At 38.3% G+C, this 13448-nt stretch overlaps 1 protein-coding gene across 2 annotated transcripts in view; it reads left to right on the top strand.

The window, feature by feature from the left end:
- The window catches only part of RNF144A (ring finger protein 144A), a 100466-nt gene that overhangs the window by 6089 nt on the left and 80929 nt on the right, over window positions 1-13448 (top strand). For both annotated transcript variants that reach the window (XM_059842840.1, XM_059842839.1), the window contains exon 2: window positions 8652-8734. The gene's annotated coding sequence lies outside the window, so the exon portion shown is untranslated. The remainder of the gene's footprint in view (window positions 1-8651; window positions 8735-13448) is intronic.

A 13448-nucleotide genomic window follows, 5' to 3' on the forward strand; every position in this document is an offset into this window, starting at 1 on the left:
AAGCTTGCTCAAAGCAGTGCTGCTGACCCTGGCACCTCTCCATGCTGTAGGTGGCTCCGCTCTGTGTTTGGTTGTGCCCTGTACTTTGGATCCTTGTGGCTCTAAGGGGGCACTTCTCTGCAGTATGAGTTCATCCTTCTCTCCGCTGTAGTTTTTCACTTCTGCTGCTTGTTGAAGCAAACAGCTTGGCTCCATCAAACTGCTGCTGTCACTGGGCATCAGCTATGGTGGTGTTCAGAACATGTAACGCCAAGTCACCTATCTCCTTTCTTGCATGATGTGATGTCCCACTGGGGCAGCAGCATTGGCCATTTACTCAGCATGGATTTATGTCTGAAAAACCATTCTTAAAGGTTTTACCACTGGCTTTTGTTGAGGGTGAAACATAATAGTTCTTAGTGGCTTTACTGTCTTAACCTCTTTGCATCTGTAGAGTCACTACGAGTGTGATAAGCCATTTCTCTGTCTTCTGTTCTCTTTTGTTCTAGCTTGTCATTGTCTTAAAAATAAAATCTTACTTCAGTGGGAGCAACAGGGTAGTTCTAATTTCAGTTCATGTTACGTATTTAGGCAAAAATCAAGGTATGACAAATTCATAGACAACTCATAAATCCAAAAAATGTGATGTCTTTTTAGTGAACTGTCGGTGCTAAATATTTGCATCAGTCACTTCACATTTCCACTATTCCTTAGAAAGGTGAACTTCACAGATTTGAATGAAATATAATGTTTGACTGTGTTCCTTGCTTTTCAGTTTAGACTACTGTTGTGAAGCTTTCTTATAGTTACAGATGAATGTTTTCAGGGGCTGCTCTTTTTTGGAAAGTTTACTGTTTTGCTCTGTCTTCTCGGAAAAGTCTGCATGGGGTTTTGGGGGGTTTTCTTTCGTTTGATTTTGTTTCCTGTCCTCCATGATTCTACTGTATTGGTCTTCAGACCAACACAGGCATGTCTTTGTAACTTTTATTAATAGGAATAGTTGCTTTTAGATGGGATGATTCACCACAGCTGCCAATATAAGGAAGAGTCAAAACATTGTGCCTCTTCATTGTGCTAATAATAGTGATGTACCTTTTTGCTGGCTGGCAGCACTGCTGTTAGTGGCAGCTTCAGAAGGGATTGCTGCAAGGGCAGTGAGGATCTCTGCTTTTTCCCTTTTGCCTTAGGATCTTTTCTCGTGCAGCTTCATTTCTCACTCCATGACACTGAGCCCATCCTTTTCATTGAAATGACAGTGTATTTTCACTCTGCTATCAACCAATTCTGATCTTGAACTGTGGAAGGGCAAAGATGGTGCTATTTTTGGAGGGGAAAAAAAACAAACACAAAAACCCTGCAAAACAAAACAGTTTTTGCGCTGTGCTGGACAGGATGTTACTAAAACTATAACCTGGAGAGTTCCAGGGTAAAGCAATATGTGCACATAAGGATGTCCTATCAAAATCACCTCAACTAAGGTAAAAATTCATTTGTTTTCTCAATACCAAGGGAGTTTCCATGTGATTGCCTTAGTATGGGACTTATTCATCCCTAGTGGTTATGAAGAATTCGCAGTATCTGGAGCTTTACGGGAAAGCGAGGAAATCATTCTCTTAAAAGAAAAAAATCTTTACAGTCAAAGAAACTTAAAACAACAGGCTTAAATGAAAGACAGTGTGTGTCCAAGCTCTTGGAAATTGCTGAAAGGCTGAAGAAGGTTAGTATCTGTCCCTCAGCAATTAGGTCTTCCTAGAAATGTGTAGGAAATGCTCTTTGTTGGAGCTGTAGACCTGAGTTTAGGTATTTCATATTAGCTGAAGTCTTTGTGTTTGCTGTCCAGCTGTTTCAGTGCTTGAGTGGGAGAAAATCGGAGGTTGCTCAACGAGGTTGTTCCTAGGGATTCGTCAGGCTTTGATTTTTTCCATTCAGTGAAAATATGTAGAATTCCACTACCTGAGAACAGTAAATGCTATAAAAAGAAAATAAAGAATATTTTTAAAGACTTGTGTTCCTATTTTATACAGACACTTAATTTTTGAATATGTGCATCAGATAAAGCAGATCATGTTTTCATGCACTTATTGAATGCTCAAAAGGGCTTTGTAACAGAACCTTCTGTGATTTGCATCATTATGTTCTTCAGTAGTCTAAGTGCCAAATTGACTTTCTCTTTGAGGTAGCTCCTGACATTTGAAAGGATTACATACCTCCAGTGTTGGAAAATCTGCAGGGATCAGAAAAGATTCTCTCATTTAGCAGAGAGATTTTTTCCTGAATATACTGTGTCCATATTTCTTTAAAACAAGTTACTTTTCATAATAATAGAAAAAGCTTTCTCCAGTTTCTTCTCCATATTCTTCTTCCTACTCAGCAGCCATTTAGTACATGGAAATAAGGAAATGAGGATATTTTGAAATAGGGATACTTTGCATAAATTATTTCCAAAAATATTTGCTGGATTTGAATGTTGATATTTTCTTTGAATGTTAACAGTTAAGGAGTATAATGAAACTGTCAAATTAAAAAAGATATGAATTCCTCAGGAAGCAATAATGTAAATAAAGTGGTTTTCCTCTCAATGCAGTATACTTTTGTAGATATCATCTATTCTGGGAAAGCACCACAAATGCAAAGTATGCAGATGCAAAGAGTGGCTTTGGGGCAGTGTGTCCCAAAGTGACCAAATGTTGGGCATCTGATGGTACAGCTTAATCTGTATGAACTCTTAATGTGTGAAGGCTTGATGTGCCTGCCAGTGAATGAGCAGTGCTGTGTGATGGGAAAGATGTGAGTTTTTCCAGAATCCTCTCAGAGGGTTGTCTGGTGCTAGCCATGAAGACAGCCATGTTGAGTGGGCCTTTGGCTACTGTGGTGTTATGAATTGCAGCATTGCATGCCTTGTCATAAATGAGCACACAGGGAAGGGGCTGGGTGCAGCTCTGTATATAGAGCTGTATTTTCTTTCACGATAATTCCTATTTGGATCTTTTCCCTCTTCTCACTCTATCCCTGTGTTCTCCTGTTTGTCTGAGGAGAGGGGTGTTGGTTAGTTGACTTAGTTTTGACACTCTTTGGGAAACTTGAGGCAGACAACTGAAGATAATTTGCATATGTAATTCCCTTTTTGACATCCAAGAACCACAGTCCTCTCTTAACTGATAGACTGCCTTTGGGAAATGTCTGATATAGCACAAGATATAGAAGAGTACTGACAGTCACCTTGAAACAGTTCTCATCCAACAGGCATAGGCAGACTATCCCCAGAAGTTCCAGGGTTACAGGTAGTATATGCTTTGGGATAATGCCATTATATCAATTTCTTCTTGCCTCCTGTTTTGCCTTTAATTTGGCTGTGCAGTTCACTGCCAGTTGAAGTGATGGAGCCATTGCCAAGTCAGTCCATCTGGCTTAGCCTATGCAAAATGCAGCTGTACCTCAGTTCACATCTGTGCCTCTTCCTGTTTTGTGGGGCCACTTTGTAGCCTGGAAGGGGTTGCCAGGTGTGTTTCTCTTCACCCACTACGTCTCCTGTGTGGTCAAGTTTCAAGAGGGAAGGAATGTGAATTTACGGTCTTCAAAATGAGAGTATTTCCTTTTTTTCTTTCAGTCAAATACCTTGTGTGTTTCAATGTATCTGAGATTACAGGCAACTTCTTTGGTCCATTTATGACTGACTGACAAAATGAGAGCAGGTTAAAAGTCTGTGTTGATTTCTAGGTCAGACTGAACCTTAGACCCATTTTTAGTTTAATTTCTCTCTAGTACTTCTAAGTGAACAATAACTTTAAAAATATTTGCAAATGAGGGAATTAAAAATTGGTTTATTTTCTCACACAATTATGAGAAAGTTACAGAATTTAAACTGTTCTTACACCTCACTCAGATCCCAATTATGGCCAAATTATTTTAATATTTTTCCCTAGGAAATTAGACTAGCCATGTGGAGAAGGTATTTTTTTCCCAAAAAATTATATTATTTTTTGAAGTGATGTAATATGCCTACTCTTCCTTTTTATAGGAAAACAGAATATTTAGTCAACATTACTGCATTTGGGGATCTTCTGAAAGGCTTAGAAAAGCTTTTCTGGCAAAATGAATATGTAATTGTGATTTCATTATTTTAACCATAGGTTTTGATTGTTTATTCTTCATTGGAGGGAAAAATAAATACAGGGAAGACATTTTCCATTCCTGCTTTTTAATAAGCAGGTGTGTATGTGGTGGGGAATTGTCTTCTCACAAAGACTCAAGTCTGTGTGCTTTTCTATTATATATATTATAATAAACCTGATACTTAAATCCGACCATCTGTTCTTAAAAAAAATCTAAAATGACAGAGCTTCTTTAGAAGTGCATCCAAGAGTTAGTAGAGTAGTAATAGCTGTCAAGTTCAAAGCAAAGCTAGCAATTAAATCTTCTGGCCTATCATGCTAAAAATGTCTTCAATTTCCCCGTTTTCAGCACACAGTATCTCCTGTATTAGTATGAATGGATCTATTAAAATGCCTTTTATCCCTGTGCTTTGAGCTTTTCTGTCTTCATGAAATCATGTAGCTGCTTTCTCTAAAAAGCCTTTAAAGAGCTTCCCACATGTGATCTGATGGAAAGCACCTCACTGTTGGGAAGCAGGCAGTCGAGTAGCTGTTCAGCTGTGGTAACCTGAATATTGCTTGCCAAGAGAAAATGGTGTGGGATATGTAAACCAGAGGGAAGGAGGGGAGGAGCTGTGGCAGGTGGGTAGCTTCCTACTCTGCTTCAGGGAATCCATGGGAATTTCATCTCCTGGCTTGAGCAACAGCATACTTAAGCTGGCACTGTGCAGCAAGGAGCTTTACCCAGAGTTCATAAGGGCTTCTCCCTAAGCTGTATGCCTAAATTTTGCTTAAGTTTCCAGAATGTAGCTCTGTGTCTCCTTGGCACAGGGCTTCAATTTGTTTGTGACCTGTTCTTGCACAGCAGAATTTCCCTTTGAAAACTGTGTTGTGTCCCTGGCTCCCTGTGGGAGCTGGTGCTGCTGAGGGATCTCATCTTTTGCTCCCTTCCCCCTGTGACTAGGGCTGACAGTGTAGGACTGTATGAAATTCTGTCTCCTGACATAGCTAAGGAGGCTGCTGAGGATATGTTTTGCATAATCACAAGTTATCACCACTGTAAGTAAAGTGAGAATCCAAAGCTGAAATTCCTTCTTGTGCATATAACCTGTCAAACCTCATCCTCTTTCCTGTGTGCCCTTTAGCGTTTGTCCTTGGACCCTGTGGCTGCCAGGCTGTGAGCTGCATCATAAGCTCTGACAGGATGAAGTGCAGAGAGATGAGTTCATGGCCATTTGTGCCTCCTGGCTACTCTTGGCTGACACAAAAAAAACAGATGACCCATGAGCTGTCACAGAAATATAGAGTAGATCCCACAGCCTTTCTTTCCACATCTGCCACTAGTCTTCTGCTGAGGCTGACACAGGTTTTTTAATTCCTCTGCCTGTCAGCTTGTGGCTCTGTACAATACAGTTTTCTTGTTGGGAAACCATTACAGCACATCAGCAAAAGCCTGCCAGGTGAATGGAGCAGCAGCCAGCTGTAAAGTATAAACAAGTAGATAGGTATCTGTGGGAAATAAACTGAGAATCACAATGTTTCAGGACTGGGCCTAGGCAAGATGCCATTTAACATTTTCATTTCTAAGACAGAAACTTTAAAAAAAAAAAAAGCATTCATAAACAGCAAATATGCTGTTCACCAGATTGTAATAATAAGTAGCCACAAATAATGATTTCTTTCTTTTTGATGAGTAAAACCAAAGGTATGTGTACAGGATGTAGCTGTTCAGGTTTCTTGGTGAAAAGCTTTCCAGACATGAAGCACGAGGGGCTGCATCCTGGAGAGCAGCAACTCTGCAAAAGTGTTGGGATCAAGCTGGATACAAGACTCTTAAGATATCAGTGCACTGGTACAGGAGGGGAAGATAGGACTAATTTAATCCTCGGTTGATGTGATTTATAAAATAAGCATTTTTCTCCTGGCATGATAGAGGTGTTACTAATGACAATAACACTCAACTTCTGTATCTGATCCTAGTTTTTACATCTTTGAAAGGTCTTTTGAAAACCTTCAGGTGGATAGAAAGAGCCACAATAATTATTAGTGGTGAAAAAATTCCTGGAAATTATGTAATATGGAAAGGGTGGAGTGTGAGCAACTGCTTTTTTCTTCCACCTCCATTTTTATTAGTAGTTACTGGATTCCTGTCCAGATAATTTTAATACTGACTTCATGTCATCCGAAGAGAATCGTCTAAAAAATGTTGAATGTTGATAGTCAGGTCGTTTTTGTGAGATAAATTGTTTAGTTGCTGATGCAGGATAAAACATCAGTAAAAAATGATCAAGAGAAAAGGCTGAGAAGATTTGAGCAGGTTATTAAGACTATGGGAAAAGCACCTGGGGGGCAGTTTGCATGAATTAAATAACAATAAAAGAGTTAAAATAGCCCAGTGGCATGCACAGGAGATGACCATTGTCCTTTCAGAAATTCTTGAGGTTGGATTCATTTGGTTGAAGCTTGAGAAAAGGAGGAAGATCTTTCAGGATAAAAGGATACCATTTTATAAACCAGGATAACCATTTTATTTGTCTAAGAGATCAGAAAAAAGACTGCATTTTATGTACATTTATATGCATGTTCTTTCTACAGGATTTAGAAATACAGCTTCTTGTTGAATATTATGATCAGCCTGCAGGCTGAGGGACTGGCAGGATGCTGGCTGTTTAAGAAGAGCCCCTTGGGAAAGTCTTGGGAGGGGAGATAATTGGTTTGTCCATCTGTGTGGAGCTTAACCTAATAACTGGATAACTGCAAGGAAATGTCAGGGAGAAGGGTTGAAATTTCCCGTTGGGATAAGGGGAGAGACTTGGAGTAGGAGGTAAATCTGTGAGGTCCTTCTGTGGAGAGGGTAAACTGAATTTTTGTAGTTGGAAGAGATTGCTCAGGAGTGAACAGGAGGAGTGAGAAACACTGCTGATAAAGAAGTGTTTGTTTCCTCAGGATGCCTCCCGCCTTTGCGAGATACGAGTGGGAGAGAGGGCCCCAGGAAGGCAGCGCTGCTAGAGCAGTTAGGAAGTGCTGAGCGAGGTGCTGGCAAGGGCAAGGTTTTCAGAGGAAGAAAGATTAGGAGATGCATAAGTCAGATGAATCTGATGCAATGACTGAGAGTGTTGGCCCAGGACAAGTTGGATGCTAAAAAGAAAGAGAGCTGGCAGAAGAGATGAAAAACATCTGTGATAGAGCTTTAGGAAATGAGTTTGAAAGCAACTTAAGCACTAACCATACCCTTACTGTACAAGAGACTGCATTGACAAGAAAGTGTGTTGTACTCAATTCTTTCCTTATTAAATTAATTTTCCTCCTCCCATTTAGAGAGTGATAAACAAAACTAGGAACACTGTCTGAAAGGAAATTTACATGGAAAGGTGAACAGCTGTAGCTCTTCAAACCAGTAAATTGCCCTGCCTGCCATTAGAGAAAGTGGTGAATCTCTCAAGGTTTCCAGCCCAAGGCAGGTTGTATGCCTAGGCAGTATTTGTTATCCATGTAAAAGCTACTTGTCTTGCTGTCAGGGTACTTGGAAAATGTGTATTAATTGGTGGTGTTGAGGTTAGCAATCTAATACATCCCATGGACATTCTGACCCTAGGGTACAGGAAACAGTTTTCTTATTTTACAAGTAGATAGACTATAATGAAAATAAATTTTTATTTTCCTCCTGAAATGTCAGGATAATTTAGGAAGAGGGCAATAACAATTTTTTTTTCAGTTTTCCTAATTTTCAAGCAGGATTTGTTTTAAAGAAGTAGGAGGGGAAGGCTAAAGTGTGGAGGATGTGGAAGAAGTGAGGGGGGAACCTTGTTTTGGTGACAGAGCTGTTGGCTGTATAACTAATCAGTAGCCTAGAATTTTGGAGTACATGTATCTGAGCTTTTTTTGAGCACTGGTTGCCTGAGTAACAGTAATTACTGTTTGTTTTTTCTAGAAGTATGGTAGATATTTTTCCCATATCACATCTCCCTCTAAATGGAAATCAGTGGAGGATGAGAATGTTGCAGAATGAGAATGTAAAAAAATACTTATTTTTAGGAGTTTTAAATGTTAAGGCATAATTCAATAATTACAAATATTTTTTAATAGCATGTTGTTTAAAACTTCAGATGAGTAAGGAAGATGAGAATTTTGTGTGTTTGGCTATAAACTTACTCCAAGCTGCATTTTTTTTTAATATATTTGATAACAAAAAACAGGTTTTATGTTTAAAATCTACATGCTCAGATTGTGTAAATAAGTTTTATGAGTATTTGTTGGAAAGGAACTCAGCTAATAGTTTATTTCTGAGAAAAAACACTATTGGATAAATCTGAAAAATGGGAACTAGCTTGCAGGGAAAGTAGGACTCCTGCCAGTTGCTGTTTTCTGAATTCATAGTCATACAATTTTTTAGTTGAAAAAGACCTCTAAGATCATCAAGTCCAACTGTTAACCCAGCACTGCCAAGTCCACAAAATTTTGTCTGCTAAGACTGTACTATCACACAATTTTAAAAGCTGCTTGGCAAAATGGAACTCTCAGTTCTGGTTTTATATGGTCAGTTGAAATAAAGTGTGACCCTTTTTTTTTTTTGTCTTTCAGGCTTGTCTAATACTACCAAAATCGTAGACTGGTTGGTGCTTTCTCATGGGATCCCTGTGACTGACAAAGGAGAGATTGTTGTGGTAGGTGTTTGCCTTGACTGTCTTGATAACATTAGGCCGGGCTACAGACAGATGCAATTTTCAATGCAGCCACACTTTCATAGGACTCTTATGCCAACAGAAGCTGTGGGAGGGAAAAAATAGGCCTGAGAGATGGGTTTTACAGTCTTTGGAATTGCTCTTGTGGTTCCCCATAAAAGTGGAAGCCACTTAGCCTTAGGGGTGTAGTGTAAGAGGAGGGAATTTGTCAAAATTTGCTTTTAATTGTGGAGCTCTACTATGAAAAGGGTTGGTTCATTTACCAAATAAATGTAGGAAAACAACCAAATCTGCATTCTAATTAGCCTCCTAGCAAAATCCAAGTCACGGAGATTTGATTGATAGCAATCCTCAAAGCTCAGTTTAATGGTACCACCTAAAATGGGCTCACTTGGCTTTCATTTTCAAATCTCTACATAGCATATATATACACACATGTATAAAACACGTATAAAAATGTATCTTCATCTCTATAACAGAGCCTGTGGTGCTCTCATATATGGTTTTTGATTTAATAGTTCCATTTCCTGTGTAGTCCATATGTCCCAAATACTTCATACTCCAAATAAAGGAGAGTGATAATAAACTGATTTCCTTTTTGAGATAGCTACAGTTCTATATGTACTAGATAGCAAATTATTGATATAATTGGAAAATGTATGTCCAGTCAAAAACATAGCACATATTTAGTTTCAGGTCTTTTAGAAGGCAGCAGAACTTATGTTTAAGTAATGAAAACCTGTCTGTTTCTCTGTGGTTTGAAAAAGGTCATCCTGCTAATATCACTACAGCTGCAAGTTCTGCATTATGCTTGCTCTTATATATGGCTATATGCAGAAGTAATGGCATTTTTAGATTTTTTTATTTGCTTGAGCTCATGACCTGCTGTTAGTAGCTTTCCATTTTTCAAGCAATGTCACTTTTGCACACATTGATTTTCTGGAAATAGTACTGAGAAGTCATACTTAAGGACTAGCAGATTGTACAGTATTTTCCCCTCCTTTTCTTTGAAACTCATATTCTTGGCTTAGTTATCAAAGTGTAATGGTGTTCTTACTTGACTCATTTTGACTACAGGAAAAACCTCTTATGAAAACATACCCTCATTGGCTTGTATTTAAGTATTGAAGATTTAATATAACAGTTTGTATGCTCTACTTGAGTAACATAATATAATGAAGTATTTCCTAATTATATCTAGTTTAAATATTTTTCATCTGTTTTTTTTTCTGCTTCATTTTTTAGTACTAAGTGGAAAGGTCTGTATTTTCACATATTTTTTACAAGCTGAAAATCTAAATGGGAGGAGAAAAGAAGAGAGATAACATTTATCTTAAAACCAAAATGTCTGATACTATCTTTCATACCCCAAGCTTAAAAAGTTATGGTTAGAAAAAGTAAATCTACAGTTTTGTTTTCTTCTTTAATTTAACTAGTTGATTTAAAATTTAAATACAAAGAAATAAAAAGATTTTTTTTTTGTCCCTCACAGTGCTATAGTTAATTCCTTTGATAAACTTTCAGCTTACAAGTAATCAGCATTTTTCCTACTTTGAGAAAACTATGCTAGAAATATATAATTCATTCCTGATACTTAGAAACTTGAAGAAAATCCTTATAAGAGGTGGGAAATGGCAAGTTTATACATGACTGTCCTTGGGGTCAAGGATTTCTTGAAATAGTTCCTCTCCCATTTAGTGATGTGCTTTACCCTGCATCATGGGTATTCAGAGAGTGACCACAGCTCTTCTTGATCTCCTTATGGGAAGGTAAATGAGAGGTCCCTCAGCCTCTCTCTCCCTTCCTTCAGCTCTCCATCCCTCTCCTGAAGAGTCCTGTCATGGTCATCTACCTCTGCACCCATTCACCACTGTGTTCTTTTAGCAGTGCATCTTGTTCTGTTCTCACCTTGCTGTTTGTTTAGTTTTCTGCCAAGGTGCCTCTGAAGATCCTCAAACTTCTCCAGGCACCATGTCCCATTTTCTGACACACAAGGGGAAAAACAGGTGTAATGTACTCTCAGGATCTGTGTCCATTGTCTTGGAAAGGCATGTATAACTGGTCAGTCTTTTTTTCATTTTCTCAAACAAGTGGAAACCGAAGTTGAGTGTGTTATGTTCTGGCAAAAGTCAAACAACTGTGAACTTGTATGATTTTTCCTGGCCTCTGATCAGTGTGAGGGCAGCTCTGACATCTTGTGAATATAGACGGTTAAAATGTGCCTTGACTTCTTGAATCATTCTACTGCTTTCCAACCCTATTTCACTGAAATGGCTCTAAGGGATTACTGAAATGGAGCATGTCCTGGCAGAGATCTGTATTGGAAAATATTTGTGGCATACAGATGATCATGAGGTATTTGTGTAAAGAACAAGAACATACCATACATAGCTCAGATGATTAATACAAAGCAGAGAAACGTTGCCCTCTGATTTTCCTTGTTTGGCAGGCAGGATCCTGCCACTCCTGTCTGTGTGGTAGTGAACATAGGGGGACAGCTCACTGATCTTTCCTAAGCATCTAAAGAGGCTTGTGCTCTTGTCATCTTCTTTAGACTTGCTTTCATAGCTTTCTCCTGCTCATTAATAGGGAGAGAAGGGAGCAGATGGGGAAAGTCAGAGTTTGCCAGTAAAATGCAAAATTCTTCTCTAATGATCTAGTGTTGGCTTGAAATTGTCAGATTTTCTATTAGAGTTGATAATTTCTGTTCCATTGTTTATAACCTTAATATTTCTAATGTTTCATTTCACTGTGGAAGGAAACAATCAAAATATTTTGGCTTTGCTTCAGATAAAGGTGTTTTCTAAGTAGCTGTCTGTAACCTTAATGGCAGTTGACACCTATATAGACTTTATCTTTGTACCGTAATTTAGTGACAAGTGTGTGATCAAGATCTAGTGATACAGTAATAATTTGAATTCTTATAATAATCATCATTATTATTTTATGTCTTATAGCAGTAGCCAAAGAGACAACTTGGCTCAGTCCAGCATAGGAAACTGGTAACTAAAATAAAATTTGATAAAGATGTAGATATCTGTTTACAAAAGTCAAAGTGTCTTTTCAGCCTGTGACATAAAGAAAGAATTACATTGTGGAGGTGACAAACTCATTCTATGATGTCAGCCACAAAATAAAATTTATTTGTAATTATAGTTAATGAAACAAGATGAAAAACTAAATGTATTTATTTGCCTTAGTCACAAAACACTTCCCCTCTAATAAAGAAGGGTTTGAGGGTGAGAAATATTTATCAGTATGCAAAATTTTTAGAAGTAAATTATCTCTGCTCATTCTTAATCCATCTGTGTTTCTTTGTTTACCTGGTTGTTTGTGTTTGGGTCTGTGGCTACCTCATATTGACATGGAAGTGGTTCTGACCAGGCATGGCCTTCTCAGCCTTCATTGCTTTTAATTCTTAGTTTTGAATGCCCCTCTAGTGCTGCAGAAGAACTTAGCATCCTATTGAAATAAATAGCTGTAGATTGTATTTCTGAGGCTTTGTTTCAAATGTTGGAGGGTTTTTTTTCCTATATATTTTTTCATTTTGTTGTTGCAGGCAGGTTTTTTTTTAAACCAGTATTAGCTTCTAACATGGGAATGTGTTGGGGTCATACCATATACCAAAACCTGATTAGGAGTTATTTCTCATCTCTTTTGAAGTTTGTAGAACTAAGTCTGGCTGTGAATATTTAGTTTTTACACGGGTGCCATGTATATGTGACATTTCCTTTTTGTAGTTTGTTCCAGGATCTGTAAAATTGATCACCTTTCTCTTGAGGGGATTGCAAGAGTTAGTGTGTTGGGGATGGTTAATTTTCTCCAGCTCAGCATATGAAAAAGGAAATAGTGGACACTGACTACTGCAGATGTATAGAGTATTCAGTGGAATGTACTGGCAGTGCATGAAGCAGGGAAAGAGTCACAAGTCAAGACACTTGTCTGCTGTTGTGTGTTTTGACCTTTATAAAGTGAAGTAACCACTGCACACCTTACAGCAATTTTTTGTTTTGTGCAAAAGAATCTCGTTGCTGCATAACAGTCAGTTCCTAAGCTTTCACGAGCTTTCCTCCACTTTTTCTATTTTTTTTCTAATGCAATGTATACAACTCTGTTGCAGAAGTGAGAAATTTTCTTGTCCCTAGATTCAGACATTACAGTGGAGTCTCTAATTTTCTCTGATCAGGTTTCCATTCTCCTGGTAAGGTATTGATCCTAACAAGAATTGATAGCTCTTTCTGGTGTTCTGTGTTGGGTCAGTATTACTAAATCTTCTTCCTATCCCTAGCAGTTACAAATTCAGCTCTGCCTGCTTTCTTCTGGCTTGCATTTTGCATATCTCATTCCAGTTTCACTTTTCTATAAAACTTTTCTATAAAATTTGCTGGTTGGCTTGGAGTAATACTGCAGAATAAAGACTGATAATGGGAGTGAAACTGCTAGAGAGATCTGGATCTCAGAGGGAGACTGTCCCAAATCCCTTTCCTTTTCTGTTATGGTAAAAGGCTGATTTACAGCTTGCCATATCATTCAGCAGTCCTTTTAATATTTTTGTTATAAATTGAGGTGCTGGTTGCCATTTTTTTCAAGCCTTGAGCTCAGGGCTGGGGAAGAAGCAGATTGGTGGCTGGTCTGTCAGACATAAGCTGAGCTTCACAAGCAAGCTGGTTTTCTCAGGGGATATGGAAAGAACTTC

This window comes from Haemorhous mexicanus, chromosome 3 (assembly GCF_027477595.1).
Source record: "Haemorhous mexicanus isolate bHaeMex1 chromosome 3, bHaeMex1.pri, whole genome shotgun sequence".
Lineage (NCBI taxonomy): Eukaryota > Metazoa > Chordata > Aves > Passeriformes > Fringillidae > Haemorhous > Haemorhous mexicanus.